General features: G+C 31.5%; 1 protein-coding gene across 4 annotated transcripts in view; it reads left to right on the top strand.

Moving 5' to 3' along the window:
* The window catches only part of LOC126883197 (protein-cysteine N-palmitoyltransferase Rasp), a 51,908-nt gene that overhangs the window by 8,792 nt on the left and 21,125 nt on the right, over positions 1 to 21,991 (top strand). The gene's annotated exons all lie outside the window — the stretch shown is intronic.

Genomic DNA, 21,991 nt, shown 5'->3' with positions numbered 1-21,991 from the left:
CAAATCTATTGAACAACTTTTTCTTTTGTGCTCATTTGGTAAAGAAAATTTTATAATTGGAGGGGTATATATTCCACCAAAATCCGTAGAACAAATATATGAACGACACTGTTTAATCATCACATAAGTTACACTTACAATATTAGTTTGTGTGAACGTCAATGTAAGTCATTAGAATAAACTGAATTTTATCATGATTTTGTAAACGCAGACTATGAAGGTCACAATAACTATCTTTCAATGATACCTTGGGAAGACCATTTGAATTTGTCAAATGTTGATGATGCTTTAACAGAATTTTACAACATACTTAATATGTCACTATCATTGTTTGTACCGGTGAAAAGATTTGGAACTTCTAGTTATCCAAAATGGTTTGATGCCAACTTGCGTTATTTAGTAGTACAAAAAAAATTGCTCATAAAAATTATTTAGCTTCCTGCAATCAAGAGGATTATGTGATTTTCTCAGAACTTAGGAGATTGTGTAAGGATCTATCAAATCAATGTTATAACACTTATCTGAATCAAGTAAATCATAATTTATGCAGCAATCCTAAGTACTTTTGGCAGTTTGTAAACAGTAAGAGAGCATCAAATGATTTACCAAACAGTATGCACTATGGTAATGTTATAGCAACAAACGGACAACAGATTGCAAACTGTTTCCGTCAATTTTTTTTCAACAGTTTATTCGTCACAATCAAATATTAATAACTTGATAGTAAAGGGAAACAACAATCTTTTTATACCTAATTTTTCAATATCAGTGAAAGATATTTTCAACAACATTTTATCCCTACCCAATAAGTTAAACAGTGGTCCAGATGGTATTCCCGATTACTTTCTAAAGAACTGTATCTATTCACTAACTAATCTTTTATATCTTCTTTTTGAGTCATCATTAAAGACATCAGTTTTCCCAACTTTATGGAAGCACTCCTATATCTGCCCAATTTTTAAATCAGGTAATAAACAAGACATAACAAATTATCGAAGGGTTTGTAAACAATCCTCTATACCAAAACTTTTTCATAGAATGCACGATCAATTAAAATTTTATTGTAGAGAGCGTCTAATACACAATCAACATGGATTTTCTCAGAATAAATCAACGGTAACAAATTTAGTACTCTTTGAACAAAAAATATTAAACGCGTTGTAGAGTAAAAGTCAGATGGATACTATTTATACTGACTTCTCCAAGGCATTTGACAGAGTAGATCGTAACATCTTAATGTTGTTCTGAAGCTATTATCTATTATTACTGATCGTAACATCTTATTAGGAAAATTAAATGCTTTTGGCTTCAGTCATCAATCCTTACAATGGTCCAATAACTTTTTAAGAGACCGCACACAGCAGGTGAGAATAGGTTGTTTTAATTCAAATATAATTCATGAGACATCAGGAGTACCCCAAGGAGCTCACTGTTCACCTTTGTTATTTAATATATTTGTGAACGATATATCAGAATGTTTTAGAAATTGCGATTTCCTGATTTTGCAGATGATTTGAAATTATTTAAATCTATAGATTTAAATGTTGACATAACAATAATACAAGAAGATTTAGACCGGTTGAGTATTTGGTGTGAAAATAATATTTTGCATTTAAATGCTGCTAAATGCTGCTATATAAGCTTTTATAGAGGCAATAAAAAATATGATACTTCTTATACAATTAATGAAAATGAATTGTCTTATGTCAAAACAATAAAAGACTTAGGAGTCACATTTGGTGAACATTTGCGTTTTGTGCAACACATAAATAATGTAACAGTAAATGCATTAAAATCTTTGGGCTTTATCATTCGCAACTGTCTGAGACTATCTGTATGGGCTTTAAGAACGGTATAGTATGCTTTGGTTGTATCTAAAGTGGAATATGCATCTATTGTATGGTCTCCACAATACCAAGCTCATTCTACTACGTTGGAGAGATTGCAGAATAAGTTTTTGAGATATTGTGCATACAAATTAAACATACGCATTACTAATCATGATTATACCTATATTTTAAAAAAACTCAACATGAATTTATTAAAAACTCGACTAGATAACGCTACTAGACTAGATTTGGTATTTGTGTTTAAATTAATAAATGGTTTAATTTGTTGTTCTGAACTTCTCCAATGTATTAATTTATATGTTCCCTCCAGAAGTCTCAGGTCCGGTTTCACCAACAACAAATAGAAAGCTACAGAAATAAAAATTAAAGTGATAATTGCCCTTGCTACGAAAAAGATGCCCTTCCTTGCTACGAAAAAATACATTCAGTGACATTAATGACAGTAATTATTACTGTTTTAAAAGTTATAAAAGTGATGACTTTCAACCGTCAAATATTTATAACAACTGTGTGTTTAACTGTAGTAATTTGTACTTACATAAATAAATAATTACTTTAAAATTTTGGTTTTGAACAGTTTTATTCATGAAATAATCGCAGCAAATTGCACTCGATATCTAAAATTATTATCTAATTGTTTCCCACGTGATATATTGACATAATTTCACTCCCCTTCGGGTCGTGAAATTAAAACTGTCAAAGTGTCGCTCGTGAAAAATTCGATAATTTTAGAGCTCTTGTGCAATTACTACTGATAATTTAAATCTAAACTGGCTAATTTGCCTTCTTATAAATATTTACAGCGATATTAACTTACCAATTTACTCGAAGAGTAAGTATTTATTTGATAAATAGATAAAGTAAGTCTTATTTGACGTTAGTAAAATGGAGAAATGTCATTTTATTGGTTGAATAACTTTATTCATAGAATAAGCTACTATTTGTCGCTAGTAAAACCAGCCCTCAGACATGTTGACTTGTTGTTGTTCTGAAGCTATTTCCTTGTGGCATTTTTATGATTAATTATTTATATGGGAAATAAGCCACAATTAAAATGAAAAAAATAATTTTTATTAACGTTTCGACGCCCAAATCGGGTGCCGTTGTCAAAATACAAAATATTACTAATATTTTGTATTTTGACAACGGCACCCGATTTGGGCGTCGAAACGTTAATAAAATTATTTTTTTCATTTTAATTGTGGCTTATTTCCCATATAAATAATTAATCATGTTGACTTGTTTTATATACCTTTTCATCGAACAAACTATGGTATGCATTCGCCCATTGAGCGAACACTAAAAATTATAAACGAGAATAACTTGGAAATATTTGGTGTCTCCTTAGCTGCTTTTAAGAATCGGATTAAAATAACTTGACAGGTACTTTTTTGTTTTTTTTTTAATTGATTTGTGTAATAGATGTAATATGTGTAATGGATAACTATTAATATTTTGTTTTTGTTTAATGTGTAATTAAGACTTTAATTTTACTCTAGTTTATAAGAAATTGCAGAGATTAATTTTATACTGTATATTTTGTAATGGGGGTAATCCCGTATATAAATAAATAAATAAAAAAAAATAAAAAATTGTTCTAGCAAACCTAATTTTATAATCATGACCTAGATAAAATAATAACACGTGTTGAATTTTATGATGGTCCATAATGACAATATTTTTAATTCGGAGTTTAAAATACTACTATTTTGTTGCTCTGTTAAATCACAATCACAGGTAAAAATTACGATCAGTTACATTTGATTGCAAATTATCAGTTTAGCCCACCTTTAGCTAAAAATCAGGTAGGACCGGTTACTACTAAAGGGTCCGCATCGTGCCAAGGAATAGAACCAAACCGAACTGACTACATGCACAAGTCGATTGCAGATCCTTCTAGCTTTCTATGCATACGCGGTACGAATAAATTAATAATATTTTTATAAGTTTATGGATATGCATTTAAAACATATTTTTTACCTAAAATATTGTTCTGAAGCTATTTCTTTGTGGTGTTTATGTAATTTATTATTCTAAATGCGAAATAAGCCACAATTCCATTTCGAACGTCGTTGTTAAAATACAAAATATTAATAAACTAATCAAAAATGTTGTTGCTTAGTACAAAAAATCTTCTAATAATTGCCGATATGAATGAGTTAGGTTAAATTATATTATTAGAAGAATTTTTTTCATCATCATCATCATCCAGCCTCAAAAGTCCACTGCTGAACATAGGCCTCCTCCCCTCGTTTCCAACCCCATCTATCCTGCGCCGCCCTCATCCAGTTTTTATTTACCTTTCTTAAGTCGTCAGTCCATTTTGTAGGCGGTCGACCGACGCTTCTCTTGTCTTCTCTTGGCCTCCATTCCAATAACCTCTTCGTCCATCGCCCATCTGTCATTCTGGCTACGTGTCCTGCCCATCTCCACTTCAACCTGGCTATCCTCTCGATGACGTCAGTCACCTTTGTTCTTCTCCTGATTTCTTCGTTTCTAGAAGAATTTTTTTACCAAGCAACAATATTTTTCTTTAATTTATTAATACTTTGTATTTTGACAACGACCTCCGAAGTGGGGCTTATTTCCCATTTAGAATAATAAATTACATAAACGCCACAAAGAAATAGCTCAGAACATTATTTTAGGTTAAATGATATGTTATAAATACATATCCATAAACTTATAAAAATAATAACCCATTCGTACCGCGTATGCATAGAAAATAGAAGGATCTGTAATAGCTTTGTGCATGTAGTGGGTTCGGTTCGGTTCTATTCCTTGGCGCGGTGCGGACCCTTAAGTCCGATTACCTACTTTCGGCTCATTCGGCTGGGCTCGCTATTTTAGTAAACTCGTAAAAAGAGATATAGAATGTGGAGGTTCTAGTTCAAAGATATTTTCTACATGCCGATGTTAATGTTGCTATGATTTCTGGTGTTAATGTCTGGAACTTTTATATTAGTCCACTATTTCAAATGCAGTTCAAACACAGTGTTTTAAAAGCCTAAGATCCGTTTTTCTTTGATTTATACTGTATACAGCTGTTCTATTAATAATTCTCAACTTTCTATGTTAATATTCGGTTTCTATCAATTTTCTGACGATCTAAAGGTCACTAGACATGAAAATAAACATTGCAACACGTGAAGGGTCCAGGACTGTAGCTCAATGTCTCCGTGTGTCTAGTAGAGTGGCGGTGACTGTATACAGCGTGTCTACTTAAGTTGGAAACATATGGGAAATTTTTTTGTTATTCATTTTACGAAAAAAAGTTATTCTTTATAAAAAGTTCTGCATGCCCTAAAACCCAAGATTCAATCATCAGATATCAAATTTTGTCAATATTATACGAGGTATGTCAAAAAATATGAACTTCGTTCAAGAGTAAAGTACCTTTATTTCTCTCAATATCGAAAATTCTTATTATGAAAAGTTATTTGGAAATAAAAACTAAGATCAAATATGGAATTACATGCTTCTAATTGGAAAAAAATATTTTCCAAATTTTTCTCCAATTTATTGATACTAACTTCGTTTTTATTTATTACACATACGATAACTCTTTTATTATTACTTTTACAAAAAAAAGGTATTCTTTATAAAAAGCTCTGTATGTCCTAAGACTGAAGATGCAACCATCAAATATCACATTTTATTAATTTTATACGAGGTATGTCAAAAAATATGAATTTCACTCAAGAGTAAAGTACCTTTATTTTTCACAATATTGAAAACGGTTATTAAAAAAGTTGTTTAGAATTAAAAACTATGTTTCAATATGCAATTACATCCTTCTAATTGAAATATTGTGAAATATAAAGGTACTATAATCTTGAGCTAATTTCATATTTTTTGACACACCTCGTATAAAATTAATAAAAGTTGATATATCATGGTTGTTACAGAGTAAGAACAGAAAAGACAAATAACATAATAGGTGAAAGATATATAAACGAAAGATTATTGGTAGTGGAAGTAAAACTAGAAAATACAAATATAACCAGCATAATCGTAGCTTATGGGCCAAATGATAATGCAAAAAAAGAGGAAAAAGATGAATTCTTTGAAATATTACAAGCAGAGATGGATAACGAAGGAGAAAACATTATATTAATGGGAGACCTAAATGGTAGAGTGGGAAGAGACAATAAAGGGATTGAACGATACCTAGGGCAACATGGAGAAGAAATGAAAAAGGGTAACGGAAACAGAATCATAGACCTATGTATAGCAAATGATATGGTTATAACGAATTCAAAATTTATGCACAAAACATACACAAATATACTAGAGAAATCCCACCGAGAAAAGAAAAATCCATAATAGACTATTTCCTAATAAAAAGAAAAGACCTAAAGATGATAAAAGACGTAAAGGTAAAAAGAGAGGCTGAAATAAGCAGTGACCATTACTTGCTTATAATGTAAATAAGGATGCACACACATAACACAACAGAAAAAAGAAAGAAGACAACCAAAGAAAAAATAAAAAGTTACAAATTAAGAGAAATAGATAGTAAAGAGGAATACCAGAAGAAGTTAACCAAACAGTTCGAGACTATAAAGGCAATTAACACAGGAATAGAAAATAAATGGAAGCAATTTAAGGAAATCATATTGAAAACAGCAAAAGAAGTATGCGGAACAACTAAAATCACAAACATATATTCGAAGAAAAGTAAATGGTGGACAGCAGAAATACAACGTAAAGTGAAAGAAAAGAAAAAAGTATGGAAAAAGTATCTAAAAACCAAATCGGAGGATGATTTCGAAAAATATAAAATGGCCAGAAACGACATTAAACAAGAAATTAAAACGGCAAAAAAGAAGTCTTGGGAAGATTTTGGACACAAAATGAATGAAAACTATTTTAATAACCAGAAATTGTTCTATGGTACATTGAAACAGCTAAGACAAAAGAAATCACATAGATTAAAAAATATAAGAGATAAAGAAGGAAATATATTAACTACAGAAAGAGAAATAATGCAAAGATGGAAGCAGTATTTTGAAGAACTAACAGAATAGAAACAATATCAACAAGAAAGAGAGGAAGACATGATCGAAAATACAAAGAAAATGCAACAAATAACAAAAGAGGAAATTGCAGAAGCCATTGACAAATTAAAATTGGGAAAATCTCCAGGCCAAGATGAAATCACAGCTGAAATGTTAAAGTACATGAGTGAAAATTCAAAAGAAAAATTCCGAGAACTACTAAATGAAATAATCACAGCAAAGGAAATACCATCTGATTGGAAAACAGATATAATAATACCACTGTTTAAGAAGGGAGACGCAAGAAATTGCGAAAATTATAGGGGTATTACCTTGACAAGCGTTCCTGCCAAAATATTCAATAGAATAATTGAAAAAAGGCTAAGAGAAAAACTAGAAATAAAATTAGAAGAATCCCAGCATGGCTTCAGAAAAGGAAGGAATACCCAAGATCTGATTTTCATATTGAGACAAATAGGAGAAAAACTATTGATGAAAGGCAAAGAGATACACATATGCTTTATTGATCTGAAAAAAGCTTTTGATAGAATAGGAAGGGAAGATATATGGAAATGTTTAAACAAAAATGGAATAGAAAAGGATATGATAGAAATAATTAAAGCCTTGTATAAAAATATTAAAATAAAAATAAGGACGCACAACCAAGAATCTGATGAATTCCAGGCAAAGATAGGACTAAAACAAGGCTGCGTACTAAGTCCATTACTTTTCTCAATGGTACCAGATGACGCAATAAAGCAATGCAAGGAGAAATCTAAAGACATGATATTGGGAAAATGGAAAATGAACAATGTACAAATACAAGAATTACTATTTGCAGATGATATGGTATTGTTAGCTGACACGGAAGAGAAACTGCAACAAATAATAAACACTTATATAAAAGAACTAAGAAAAATGAACATGGAAATAAACACCGATAAAAGTAAAACAATGGTTATGACAACTACAAAAAAAAGTGATAAAAATTAAGGTAGAAGGACAAGTGTTGGAACAAGTAAACAGCTACAACTACTTAGGTACAATTATTGAAGAAGATGGTAAAATAGACAAAGAAATAAACAATAAAATAGGAAAAGCAGGGACAATTTATAATACATTAAGAAATACGTTCTTTGGAATGAAAGAGGTACCCAAAGAAGTCAAAACACAAGTGTACCAAAAAGTGGTTCGACCATCAATCATCTATGGGAGTGAGTCGTGGACGCTAACAAAGAACAACAAAAGAAAAATCAAAGCTACAGAGATGAGATTCTTGAGAAAAATAGAAGGGGTCACACGAAGAGACAAAATAAGAAACGACACAATAACTCAAGCTCTAAAGATAAAACCCATAGAGACAATTATAGGGGAACGACAGTTAGGATGGTTGGGACACATCCATAGACTAAACGACACAAGAATAACGAAAAAAGTATATGAAGTCAGAGTACAAGGGAAAAATAAAGTAGGTCGCCCAAGAATGAGATGGGAAGAACAAGTTAGACAAGAAGCAGAGAAGAGAGGACTGCAATGGAGTATGGCAAAACAATTAGCTCAAAATAGAACAGCATGCAAAAGATGTATCAAAGAGGCACCACAAGATTAAAACATATGGACAGAAAGATGGGTCAAATAAGTAATTTATATTCATTAAAATTGTATTGTTAAAATAAGTATTGTATAATTATTAAAATATATTGAAATGTAGATATTGAACTAGTTGTAAACAGCATAACACCGAAAGGTACGAATGGGCTTAATTGATTAAATAAATAAATAAAAATATCATGGTTGTGTCTTAGATTTTAGACCATGCAAAGCTTTTTATGAAGAATAACTTTTTTTCGTAAAATGAATAATAAACGAGTTATCATATTTGTAATAATTAAAAACGATGTTGGGTAGGTATCCATAAAATTGAGAAAATTTTTTTATTTTTTTTTTCAATTAGAAGCATGATCTTAGTTTTTAATTCCAAACAACTTTTTATCATAAGAACTTTCGATATTGAGAGAAATAAAGGTACTTTACCCTTGACCGAAATTCAAATTTTTGACATACCTCGTATAATATTGAGAAAATTTGATATCTGATGATTGAATCTTAGGTTTTGGGGCATGCAGAACTTTTTATAAAGAATAACTTTTTTCGTAAAATTAATAATAAGAAAGTTTCCCATATGTTTCCAACTTAAGTATACCTCGTAAAGGCAAAGCCATTTAAACGGTGTCTGTGATTCAAAAATTAAAAATATTTTATTTGTGGTCAAATTATTATTTAATATAATATTGGACATATACATTACAAAAGCAGAAGTAAGATAAAACTTTCCTATCTGAAAGCTGAAGCCATAATTAAAATAAAACGGTTTGTTTCAACATTTACTATGTAAAAACTGCACAAATTAATTATACAACAAACTTAAACTATCTTTTAAAATTAACACAAAATAGTTATAAGTATGAGTAAAAATATTTTTTAATGTAAACATAATGCAGAAATTAGCAGTGCGGTACCATGTCTATTTGGGTTATATGATCTTAAAGCTGCAATAAGACCATACCTAATGTTATAACTGAATGTATTCCTATAAAAATTAATAAATTATCTTGAAAAATGAGAAAAATACACCTTTCTCAAGGTGAGATAATTTCTACATATTGTCGATGCAGCCGACCGTTACTGTAATACTTTTAATAATAATAATACTTATTTGCCCTTTAGAAGAAATATTGTGATATTTACAACTAAATTTCTACCTACGGAGATTCTTATATTGTGTGATGCCGTGATGAGAATAAAAAATATTAAAATTTTCGTATTATACATTTATAATATATATATAAAATATATATATATATATATATATATATATATATATATATATATATATATATATATATATATATAATCGGTATAATCGGTATAATCGATATATATCGGTGCAGTATAAGAGATATAATATCAGCAATCACACCGGATCAATGGGACGAATATTTTGAAAAACTCCTAAATGAGGACAGAGCGGAATTTTTAAATAACAGTGATACCAGCAATGTAAATATCTTAGCCTCACCATTACGGGTAACAACAAAAGAAGTAGAAGAAGTATGTAAGTTCTTAAAAAATAACAAAGCACCAGGACCAGGGAACATACCAGCTGAACTAATAAAATATGGCACAACAAAATTATATGAAAACCTGGCTAAACTCTTTCAAAGATGCATCAACGGAGCGGAAATCCCAGAAGAATGGAAGACATCATGGATATCCACCATACATAAAAAAGGCAGACGGGATCAATGTGACAACTACAGAGGCATCGCTGTAACGAACTCGATCAGCCGAATATACGGAAAACTGATTAAAAATAAAATCGAAAACGAATATAAAGATATAGAAGCTGAAGAACAGGCAGGATTCAGGGCAGGGAGATCAACGGTTGACCATCTGTTTTGTATTACACAGATTATTGAGAAGAAACTGGCCGTCAACCAGGAGGTGCATCTGTTATATGTGGACTTAAGAAAAGCGTATGATAGCATCCCACAAAACAAACTATGGGAAGCATTAGAGAAAACCAATATAAGCGCAAATTTAATAACAGCGACGAAACAATTGTATACCAAAACTGCATCAAGGGTGAAAGTTGGAAGCAGGCTATCGAGAGGATTCCAAATTAGCAAAGGCCTAAAACAAGGGTGCTGCCTTTCACCGACATTATTTAAGATCTACCTCGAACAAACTCTAAAACTTTGGAAACGCAAATGCAAAAACATGGGATTACCGATCAGCAACAATACAATATACACTTTGTCATTTGCAGACGACCAACTTGTACTAGCGCAAGACTACGATGATATAGAATATATGACAAGGAAATTAATAGAGGAGTACAAAAAAGGTGGTTTGGAAATAAACATAAAGAAGACCGAATATATGTGTATCGGTGGGACACAGCAGGACCTTACACTGGGGAATGGCGAAATTATTAAACATTGCGACGCATATAAATACCTTGGTATGACCATCACACAAGAAGGAAGCGTAGACCGGACGATAGAAGAAAGAAACAACCAGGGAAGAAAAGCAATTACCCTTCTTAATAGCATCCTCTGGGACCAGTCAATATCAAACAACAACAAACATAGAATATACAATACAATTGTTAAGAGTATAATCACTTACAGCAGTGAAGTATGGCAAATAAAAGAAAGATACAAGAGAAAACTTGAAGCAACAGAAATGGACTTCTGGAGGCGCTCAGCAGGAAAATCAAGATTAGAAAGGGTAACCAACAACAGAATTAGGGAAATAATGAATGTGAAACACACAATAGTAGATGACATTAGTACCAAACAGCTTAGATGGTATGGACACGTACAAAGAATGTCCGAAGAACGACTCCCGAAACAAATCCTAACGTGGACCCCTCATGGTAGACGAAAAAGAGGAAGACCCCGCCTGAGTTGGAGAGAAGGCATAAATCGAGAAATGAGAGAAAGAGAATTGGATGAAGACCTTTGGATGGACCGAAGTGAATGGCGACTAGGCATCGGAAGACGTAGGAGAACGTTTTAAAACCGATATATCTTTGTCCGTAAAGTCTTTGTTTCTACCATAGAACATAGAACATAACATTTAGGATTACCGCTAATTCATTTTAATTTCAAGTTTTTTTTTTTTGTACAAAAAAAGTACTGGTTGTACCTACCTGATGTTTTGGTTTCTTAAGATTCAAAAAAGATTTTAAAACTTAATTTATTTTTTTAAATGTGCATTGTTACAGTTTTTTTCATTTAAATGTTTTGTTTTTTCTTGTGTTTTTACAATTTTAACATGTTTGATGTTTCCCCTTTTGGAAGATTTTTTACAAAAAATTTTAACCATAGAGCCGCAATCTCAACTTTGTAAGTTTAATAACATTTTTAATTATTTCACAAAGCAACTCACTTATAACACATTTGTAGCAATCACTGATGATGGTATAAAGGCAATACCGAAATATATTTGATATTGAAAAAAGAGTACTCTTGGCTCCGTTATTTCAGCTGCTTACCCATTAATCCTTTCCATTTGTGTTTAATATTGTTCAGCTGTGATCAAAATTGGATATATATATATATATATATATATATATATATATATATATATATATATATATATATATAATCGGTTCATAACGTTCTACGACGTCTTCCGATTCCCAATCGCCATTGCTCTCGATCGTAGCACATGTCTTCGTTCAAGCCTCTTTCTCCGATTTCCCTATGGATTCCTTCTATCCAGCTTTTCCTAGGTCTTCCTCTCTTCCGCCGTCCTTTTGGTGCCCATCGTAGCACTTGCTTGGGTAATCTGTCTTCTTCCATACGTTGTACGTGGCCAAACCATCTTAGTTGCTTTGTTTTTATATCGTCCATTATTGCATGCTTTACATCCATTATCTCCAATATTCTTGTATTTCTGATTTTTTGTATTCTTGATATACCAGCAGATCTTCTCCAGAAGTCCATTTCAGTTGTTCTGAGCATATTTTCGGATTTTTCTTTAAGTGGCCAAACTTCGCTGCTGTATGTTATAATGCTCTTAACAATGCTGTTATAGATGTTACGTTTATTTTCTTTGGAGATACTTTGGTCCCATAGGATTTTGTTCAATAATGCGATAGCTTTCCTTCCTTGTGTGCACCTTTCTTGGATATTCTTGTCCAACGTTCCATCTTGTGTAATTGTAAGACCCAAGTATTTATATTCCTGACAGTGATTAATAGTTATTTCATTTTCCAACGCTAGATCCTGCTGTATACCTCCAACGCACATATATTCCGTTTTCTTGGTATTCACTTCTAAACCCCAGTTCCGGTACTCTTCTATGATTTTTCGGGTCATATATTCAATATCGTGATAATCCTGGGCCATAAGAATCTGATCATCCGCAAAACATAGAGTGTATAGCATGTTATCATCATTTAGCGGTATACCCATATTCTTACATTTCCTTTTCCAGGATTTCAAAACTTGCTCTAAATATATTTTAAATAGTGTCGGCGATAGACAGCAGCCCTGTTTAAGACCCTTATTCACTTCAAATCCTGACGAGATTTCCTTGCCTAGCTTAACTTTTGCTATATTATGTTGGTATAGATTTTTTACAGCTTTAATGAGGTTCAGACTGATGTTAGTTTTTTCGAGGGCTTCCCAAAGTTTACTTTATGGTACAGTATCGTATGCTTTTTTTAAGTCTATGTACACTAAATGCAGTTCTTGATTGTAGGCTATTTGTTTGTCTATTAACTGTGTTACACAATATAGGTGGTCAGTGGTGGATCTGCCAGCGCGGAAACCGGCTTGCTCTTCGGCCTCTAAGTCCTTGTATTCTTCTTCTATTTTATTTTTGATAATTTTTCCGTAAACTCTGCTGATGGTGCTTGTGACAGATATTCCCCGGTAATTATCGCATATGTTTTTACTGCCTTTCTTGTGTATTGTAGAAATTACAGACAATTGCCATTCTTTTGGTATGACTTCGCCATTCATACATCTATTAAATAGATCTCTTAGGTATTCATACAGGGTGTTGCTACGTATTTGAGCAGTTCTGGTGCTATGTCGCCAGGCCCTGACGCTTTTCTATTTTTTAGGGATTTGCATGCATTTCGTACTTCTTCCAGTCTTAACCGAATCGGTGAGCCACTGACAATTACATTGAAACTTTCGTGATCTTCGTTTTTAATAAAATCTTCTCTATTTTCTACTAGTAACTGCTTGAAATAGCCATCCCACTTTTCCAGAGTAATCGGTGTTATTATATCCCTTTTGGTATCTGTTCTCAACGTTTTAAGGAATTTCCAGCTCTCTGTGTTTCTTGTCCCCCCTATAGAGGCGTTAAGTTGATTGCATTTGTTTGTCCACGTTTCGTTTTTCTTCTGTGTGATATTATATATAAAATATAATATATATAAATTATATATAAAATTATATATAATTTCGTAATTTCGTCCCGAAAAGATTGGTCATAAATTATACCACAGATTCTGGGGTCAAAAATAGGTTGATTGAACCTCACATACCTATATACAATAGTGCACACAAAAAAAGTTACAGCCCTTTGAAGTTACAAAATGAAAATCGATTTTTTTTTCATATATCGAAAACTCTTAAGAGATTTTTTATTGAAAATGAACATGTGGAATTTTTATGACAGTAACATCTTAAAAAAAAAATTAAAGTGAAATTTGTGCACCCCATAAAAATTTTATGGGGTTTTGTTCTCTTAAACCCCCTCAAACTTTTGTGTACGTTCCAATTAAATTTTTATGGTGACACCATTAGTTAAACACAATGTTTTTAAAACTTTTTTGCCTCTTAGTACTTTTTTGATAAGCCAATGTTTATCAAGATATTTTGAATATTTGTCGAATACACCACATATTTGTATATGGTTAAGTATGATTATAGACACCTGTTAATATCTGAAAATTTATTTGTAACTTACATTTTTAGGTATATTTTGAAAGAGAAGCCACATCTCGATAAAGAGTGACTTATCAAAAAAAACTAGGAGGCAAAAAAGTTTTAAAAACACTGTGTTTAACTAATGGTACCACAATAATAGTTAAATTGGAATGTACACAAACATTTGGGGGGTTTAAAGGAACAAAACCCCCATAAAATTTTTATGTAAATATATTAAAAAAGAAGCCGCATCTCGATAAAAACTAGCTTATTGAAAAAATACTAAGAGGCAAAAAAGTTTTAAAAACGTTATGTTTAACTAATGATACCACAATAATGAATTAATTGGAAGGCACACAACAGTTTGGAGGGGTTTAAGGGAACAAAACCTCCATAAAATTTTTATGGGGTGGACAAATTTCACTATAATTTTGTTTTAAGATGTTCCTGTCATAAGAATGATATATGTCCATTTTCAATAAAAAATCTCTAATAGTTTTCGATATATTGAAAAAAAGTCGATTTTCATTTTGTAACTTCAAAGGGCTGTAACTTTTTTTATCAGCATATTTGTACTAAGGTAAGTTAGGTTCAACCGAACTATTTTTGACCCCAGAATGTGTATTATAATTTATAATCAATCTTTTCGGGACACCCTGTATATTGGGTAGATCATCAACATTAATAGTATGGTATAACTAGACCCAAACCCAGACATCCAAAGAGAAAGTTATCCTCCAACACCAAATTATTCTATATGGTCCACATAATGTTCAGAAAAAGTCACACCATTTTGAGCGTCGGGTTTGAGGGGGGGAGAGGGGGGAGAAATCGGTAAATTCGTAGTTTTTTATGTTTTTCGTCAATATTTCTAAAACTATGCAGTTTAGCATGAACAACCTTCTATACAAACATATTCTACATAAAATTTGAAATAAAAAAGGCCCTATGCATAATCCTTCTAAAGTGAACGGTTCCAAAGTTACGGAGATAGTATATTATAATTGGTCCAAAAAAGGCCTAACCCAGACATCCAAAGTAAAAGTTTTCCTCCAACACAAAATTGTTCCATATGGTCCACATATTGTTCAGTAAAAAGTTACACCAATCCGGTTTGGGGGGGGGGGGAGAAGTCGGTAAATTGGTAGTTGTTTTACGTTTTTCGTCAATATTTCTAAAACTTTGCTTTAGCGTAAATTATGTTCTATACTTAAATTTTCTACATAAAATTTAAAACAAAAAAGGTATAATACATAATTGTTATAAAATCAACGGTTCCAGAGTTACGGAGGGTGAAAAGTGGAGGTTTTCGATACTTTTTATATTTTTGGTACAATTTATAATATTATTACTGATCAAAGAAATTTTTTTGTAAATAAAATTTGCTATTTCAGTGGCCGATGGTATGTTAGTGATAAGCCCTTGAGGAAACGTCAACCTCACCACCCAAAATAATCATCAATTGTCCAAATAATATAAAAAGTATCGAAAACCTCCACTTTTCACCCTCCGTAACTCTGGAACCGTTGATTTTATAACAATTATGTATAGGACCTTTTTTGTTTTAAATTTTATGTAGAACATTTTTGTATAGAATATTGTTTACCCTAAAGCATAGTTTTAGAAATATTGACGAGAAACGTAAAAATCTACTAATTTACCGACTTCTCTCCCATCTTCCCCCCAAACCGGTCGCTCAAAATGATGTAACTTTTTACTGAACAATATGTGGACCATATAGAACAATTTGGTGTTGGTGGAAAACTTTTACTTTTGATGTCTGGGTTAGGCGTTTTTTGGACCAATTACACTATGCTATCTCCGTAACTTTGGAACCGTTCATTTTAGAAGGATTAACCATATAGGCCAGGAACCGAAGCTTTTCACCTCGCAATGTTTACAGAATGGATATATTTGCTTGAAAATTTGAAAATAAGTAGTAGATAGACCAAGGATCAAAATCTATATGATGCCGACAGGCGCTTTTACCATGGGGGTGGTTGTCACCCCATCACGGGAGTGGAAATTTTTTATTATATTTTGACCGCAAAAGTTGATAAAAACATTCATTCTAAGCAAAAAATGTTCTATAAATTTTTTTGATAAAATTAACAGTTTTCGATTTATTTGCCATCGAAAATGTTAGTTTTATATCGAAAAAATCAATGTCTTGATAGGTATACTCATTTACGATTCACTCAATTTTTGCCGTAGAAAAAATTTTTTCAAACCAAGTTCTTGAGAATTGAATAACCTACAATTTTATATTGAAACATTTTTTCGTATTTCTGATGCTAATCTTTATATTCTGAAGAAAATGGCATTTTTTACCAAGCTGCAAAAATTCGTTATTCGCTTTTAACGCCTGTTTTTAAAAACTAATCATTCTAAGCCAGTTAAGCATCTAGAATCTATTAATAATACATAAATAAATAAGAATGAATAAGGCCAATGACTAAAAACACCGCTAACTTACATTATTATGCTTCCAATTGGATTTCTCCTTTTTTTTTTCAAAAAAAATATATTTATTTTTTAACCCTAACATTTCTAATTTTGATCCTAGAAGTTTGGTAAAAAAAATTTTGTAGGTTTTTATAAGGTCTATGAGGCTATTAATATTAATTATTGTTAAAATCCTCAGTCGCAAAAAGAGGTGACTTTGAAAGGGTTGGTAAAGGTGGTTTTTGCATGTCATTACAAGTTTTAATTGTCGATAGCTCACTCAATTTTTGCCCTAGAAAAAATTTTTGCAAACCAGGTTTTTGGAAATTAAATCGGCTACAATTTCATATTTGAACATTTTTTCGTATCTCTGATGCTAATCTTGCTATTCTGAAGAAAAAGCAATTTTTTCCAAACTTCAAAAATTCGTTATTTGCTTTTAACTACATTTTTTTAAAAACTGGTCATTCTAAGCCGGTCAAACTTCTAGAACCTATTAATAATACATACATAAAAAAGACCAAATAAGGTCATTGACTAATTTTAATTAGGGTGGTGATTAGGGGGTTGCTTCCAATCACTTTTTCTCTGAAAAAATAGGGACTGACATTCTTTTCATTATAAGTTACTTAATTTTTGAGCTAGAGACTTTTTTTATTTCTGGAGATAGATATTTTTAATACTTTAAATTAGTTTGAACAAGTTGTCCTCGAAAAATGCATAGTTTTCTCGTCTTTTGACTTTGAAACTACAATATTTAGCATTTGACGAAGAAGAGCCAACATATTAAAGTATAGCTCGATTACTATTGGTCTCAAAGAAAATCTAAAAACACGTTTTTGTTTATTTTTTCAAAAGGTACATTTTTGTTAAGTAAAGTTGTTTTGATAAAACGAAAACTTTTGGAGTTATTAGCAGAAAACTTATTAAAAACATTGATTTTTTGGATATAAAACCAACACTTTCGATAGCGAATAAATCGAAAACTATCAATTTTATTAAAAAAATGTATAGAACGTTTTTTGCTAAGAATGAACGTTTTTACCAACGTTTGTGAATCAAATATAATAAAAAATTTCCACCCCTGAGATGGGGTGGAAACCACCCCCATGGTAAAAGCGCCTTTCAGCATGATATAGATTTTGATCCTTGGACTATCCACTACTTATTCTCAATTTTTCAAGCAAATCGATCCATTCTGTAAAAATTGCGAAGTTTTGTCCTATTTTAAGCTTCATTACTTGGACTAATAGGACTTTTTTATTTTAAATTTAATGTAGAACATTTCTGTATAGAAGGTAGTTCATGCTAAACCGCATAGTTTTAAAAATATTGACGAAAAACGTAAAAAACTACGAATTTACCGATTTCTCCCCCCAAACCCGACGCTCAAAATGGTGTGACTTTTTTCTGAACATTATGTGGACCATATAGAATAATTTGGTGTTGGAGGATAACTTTCACTTTGGATGTCTGGGTTATGCCATTATTTGGATCAATTTTATCATACTATAAATCAAATCAAGTAATATTTCCTGGGTCAAGATTGTGTTGTGTTGTACTGTAAATGTGAATTGTCTTAATTGTGGACATAGAAACTGAATAATCAGGCCAGGTGTGATTGCAAGAATACATTTTGGTGTTTGCAAAGAATATTAGAGAATAGAATTAAGTCGCTCAGAGCAACAGTTTCCTAAGCCACAAATTGAGCATTTTTAGATTATCTATTACATATATCAATAAAAGCAGCAGCATTAAATCTTCGGATAAACAAGGGTCTACACAACCTACCTCTATATTTGGCCAAATGGCGCTACATAATTTGTAGTGCAATCCCATAAGCATAATGGAAATACGAATGCAAAGATTGCATTTATCTCAAAACTTCATTTTTGAGGTTTCTGAGCGCCTCAATTTATACAGTGAGGACATTTGAGTAGGAATAAATTCATTTTCTCGATATGGACGAGATAAAACAGGTAGATTTTTATTTTTAAATTATAATTTTTTGACATATACAGTGTGTTTGGTAAAGAATGGGCCATAGCTTAACCTCAGGTTTCTGAGGTTAAAATAGGCCGATTTAAGCTAACTTACCTTAGTACAAAGTTTATAATAACCGAGATACAGGGTGTCAAAGTTAAACTTTTTTTTTATTTATTATTGAATATTTCCTACAAGTTTGAGAGAAATTTGGTATGTGGGGGTTTTTTGGGTCGAGAAAACTAAATTCCCTACCAAAAATTATGTATTGCCCAGAGGGCGCCACATACGCCTTTCAGCACTCATTTATTACGTTCAATTTTTTTATCCCTCACTCTGTATAATTTTGACATTAAAATTTTTATTCTCCTATTAGTTTTACTTAAAAAAGGTATACTTCTTTCATCTCCCTAAACTCAACCGTTTTCGAGATAAACGCATTTTAAATCTGCAATACGCCATCATTATTAGCATAATATCATTGTAGTTACACCCGAAAAATAACTTAAAACCATAATAATTGTGCCAGTTCTCAAATTTATGTCATTGCATCGCAAATTCCATTTGAAGAAATTTGCGATACATTTTTGGATAATTTTATGGTTTTAAGTTATTTTTCGGGTGTAACTACAATGATATTATGCTAAAAATGATGGTGTATCGCAGATTTAAAATGCGTTTATCTCGAAAACGGTTGAGTTTAGGGAGATGAAAGAAGTACATATACCTTTTTTAAGTAAAACTAATAGAAGAATAAAAATTTAATGTCAAGATTATACAGAGTGAGGGATAAAAAAAATTGAACGTAATAAATGAGTGCTGAAAAGCGTATGTGGCGCCCTCTCGGCAATACATAATTTTTGGTAGGGAATTTAGTTTTCTCGACCCAAAAAACCCCCACATACCAAATTTCATGTTGTTATCTCATACCTGTCAGGAAATATTCAATAATAGATAAAAAAAAGTTTAACTTTGACACACTGTATCTCGGTTATTATAAACTTTATACTAAGGTAAGTTAGCTTAAATTGGCCTATTTTAACCTCAGGAACCCGAGGTTAAGCTATGGCCCATTATTTACCAAACACCCTGTATATCATACTAGCCATCTGGGCGTGATGACTTAATCGATGATTTTTTTTTAAATCAGAATAGCGGTTGTGTGATAGCTCATTCAAAAGGTTATTCAATGCTCTATTCAATAATATAAACATCAACATAAGTATTTATACAGGGTGCCCAAAAGAAATTTGTTTGAATTAAATTAATTGAGAGAAAAACAAGAATGTATATAATTTATTTAATTCAAAATACATTTTACTGTTGTCCGAAAACAGGAAAAAATGTTTTATTTGAAAAATAAATATGTATTGTTTTTCGCTTAAACTCAATATTAAAGCTGCCGTCCACCTGTCTCTTCATTGCATTGTTACTGAACATTTAATTTAAGCGAACAACAATGTTTATTTTTAAAATTAACATTTTTTCTGTTTTCTGACAGCAGTAAAATGTATTTTGCATTAAATAAATTACATACATTATTCTTTTAGTATCAATTACGTTATTAGTAATAATTACGTTATTAGTAATAATTACGTTAATGTTTATATTAGTGAATAGAGAATTGATTAACCCTTCAAATGAGCTATCACACGACCCCTATTTTCATTAAAAAAATCATCGATTACGTTATCACGCCCAGATGGATGACGTCACTAATCGACCTGCTTCGGGATGTATCTCCAGAGTCGCCCAGAGAGCTCCAGAGATATTTATTCCAACTCAAACGTCCTCACTGTATATTTATTTTAGGGCAAACCCATTTTACAAAATAGTTACAATTTAAAACATACAAATGTATGTTAGTGTTTACTTTAGTTGCTGTAAAGGGTTTTACTCACATGTCTTGGTGGCTCAGATATGTAATGTGACCTGTAGTAATAAGCACTGATAATGGAAACATTATTCCGAAAACGTTGTATGATGTAGCCCTTTTTAGGGATTTTTATAAATATACCTTTTACAAAGGAATTTATCCCTCTTTTGTAATTTATGGTATACAGCCAACTACATGAATTTAATTTACTCGTGGAATTTTGTATTTTTGTACTTTCTGACATATAAGCATAATCTTACTGTGATTTTCTTCTTGTAATTGTTCTTTTCATTCACATATTTCCAAATAGTTGTTATATTTCTTAACTCTTACAATCTGCTCATTGTTAATTTGGTTGGAGGTGGATATATGGTAATTTATATACTCGGGTGCAAAAATAACCAACAACTGTAATTGTGTAGTACCAGCTGTATTAAGGCTTTATAGAAATAAATGTTAATTTAGATTCCAAGTGTGTTTTTGTTCCAACAATTTCATTTTTCATTTTTATTTTCAGAAAAAATCATTTAAAAACCTCCTCTGTGGGGTAAGAGAGCCTACCTTTGGATCCAAGGGTTGTGAGTTCGAATCTCAGCTGGGTAGGAAGTTTTTCGTTTATTAAGAATTAATAAATGAAAAAAGTTTCTATCCTTGTGCGATCGATAGACACCGGAGGGACCGGAGATGTTTGGATACAATTAGCGTCTCTTTGTAAAGCCAATGAAATCGACTTTACTAAGTAACAATACATTTACTCAACGCACACATTACACTATTTGATTGTGAAATCACTGTACTACGCCAATGGCCATTAGTTGTTGAGGCATTAAGCCAAAGAAAAGAATCATAAAAAAAGAGCATAGCACTTGCGGTATGCCGACAGAAGTGATTACCTCTTACAGATTAGATTATATTCGATTCGAATCTATTCGATCCGATTTGGTTTATTTATTTTAATTAATTTTATTCAGTTTTATTTTATTTTATCATTTTATTTACTTTTATCTATACCTGGTTTCTTAAATAGGAGGAATAAATTCAAAAGACAGATTCACACCAAATAATTTCAATAGGGCTTTTCATCGATTGTCATTTGTTTCGAGCTTCTGCCAAATGTCGTATAATCCGTGTATAATATTAATATACACGGATTATACAACATATGACAGAAGCTCGAAACAAATGACTATGAATGAAAAGCCCTATAGAACAATCACCAGATTTATCTGATTTTTTTGGTTGATCATGACGGCCTTTTTTATATAAATGTAGACAAAAAATCTAAAATTAAAGGAATAACGCAGAAAATACAAAAAATCGCTGATAAAGTGGATTCGCTAATCCGAGATACAACTGTCTAGTGATGTTAGTAATTTTTTT

Source organism: Diabrotica virgifera, chromosome 4 (assembly GCF_917563875.1).
Source record: "Diabrotica virgifera virgifera chromosome 4, PGI_DIABVI_V3a".
Classification (NCBI taxonomy): Eukaryota; Metazoa; Arthropoda; class Insecta; order Coleoptera; family Chrysomelidae; genus Diabrotica; species Diabrotica virgifera.
This window is presented reverse-complemented; position numbering and strand designations above follow the sequence as displayed.